The sequence below is a fragment of the Trichechus manatus genome, unplaced genomic scaffold (genome assembly GCF_000243295.1).
Source record: "Trichechus manatus latirostris isolate Lorelei unplaced genomic scaffold, TriManLat1.0 scaffold00167, whole genome shotgun sequence".
NCBI lineage: Eukaryota > Metazoa > Chordata > Mammalia > Sirenia > Trichechidae > Trichechus > Trichechus manatus.
The window spans coordinates 755,887-757,336 of record NW_004444103.1 but is presented as its reverse complement, the minus strand read 5'-3'; positions in this window follow the sequence as shown (position 1 = coordinate 757,336).

The window sequence follows — 1,450 nt, the reverse complement described above, 5'->3', positions numbered from 1 at the left end:
ATGACAACAGCATCAGAACAATAAAAGAGGGAATAAACGGTGTAGGTATAGAACCTTCTAATGGAGAGGAAGGCAAGGCGATACCAAGTTATAATAGACTGCTTCAAACTTAGGTAAGGGTAAATTTCACGGTAACCACAAAGAAAGTTAACAAACTTACTCATCAAAACAAAGAAGAAAAACATAGTCTCAGTAAAAACAAAACCTACAAAAACAAAAGAAATGAAAAAAAAAATCCACAAACAATAGGAACTCAGCACAGGAGAGTAAGAGGAACAAAGAAAACATCAGCACCACAAAAAAAAAAAAGCATTATGAAATGCAATCCCACTTCTAGGAATATATCCTAGAGAAATAAGAGTAGTCACACGAATAGACATATGCACACCCATATTCACTGCAGCACTGTTCACAATAGCAAAAAGATAGAAACAACCTAGATGCCCATCAACAGATGACTGGATAAACGAACTATGGTACACACACACAATGGAGTATTATGCAACAATACAGAACAATGATGAATCTGTGAAGCATCTCATAACATGGATGAAACTGGAGGACATTATGCTGAGTGAAATAGGTCAATCACAAAAGGACAAATATTGTATGAGACCTCTACTGTAAAAATGCATGTAAAATTTATACACAAAAAGAAACAGTCTTTGTTGGTTATGAGGGATGGGAGGGGTGGGGGGGACTAAATAGACAATAGGTAAGTGGTAACTTTGGTGAAGGGTAAGATAGTACACAATACTGGGGAAGCCAGCACAACTTGTACAAGGAAAGGTCATGGAAGCTCCATAGATACTTTCAAACTCCCTGAGGGACTGAATTGCTGGGTGGAGGGCTGTGGGGACCATGGCCTTGGGGAACGTCTAGCTCAATTGGCAGAACACAGTTAATAAAGACAATGTTCTACATTCTACCTTGTTGAGTAGTGTCTGGGGTCTTAAAAGCCTGCGAGCGGCCATCTAAGATACTCCACTGGTCTCATCTCTTCGGGAGCAAGGGAGAATGAAGAGAACAAGATGCAAGGAAAAAAGATTAGTCCAAAGGTCTAATGGACCACAGCTTCCATGGCCTCCACTGGACTGAGTCCAATACAGCTAGATGGTGCCTGGCTACCACTGCTGGCTGCTCTGACCAGGATCACAATAGAAGGTCCTGGACAGAACTGGAAAAGGATGTAGAACAAAATTCTAACTCACAAAGAAAAGACCAGATTTACTGGCCTGACTGACTGGAGAAACCCCATGAGTATGGCCCCCAGACATCCTTTTAGCTCAGTGGTGAAGTCACTCCTGAAGTTCACCATTCAGTCAGGACTTGCACAGCCTCATAAAACAAAACGGGACTAATGAGGCACAGCAGTCCAGGGACAAGGACTAGAAGGCAGGAGGGGACAGGAAAGCTGGTGATAGGGAACTCAAGATTGAGAAGGGACAGT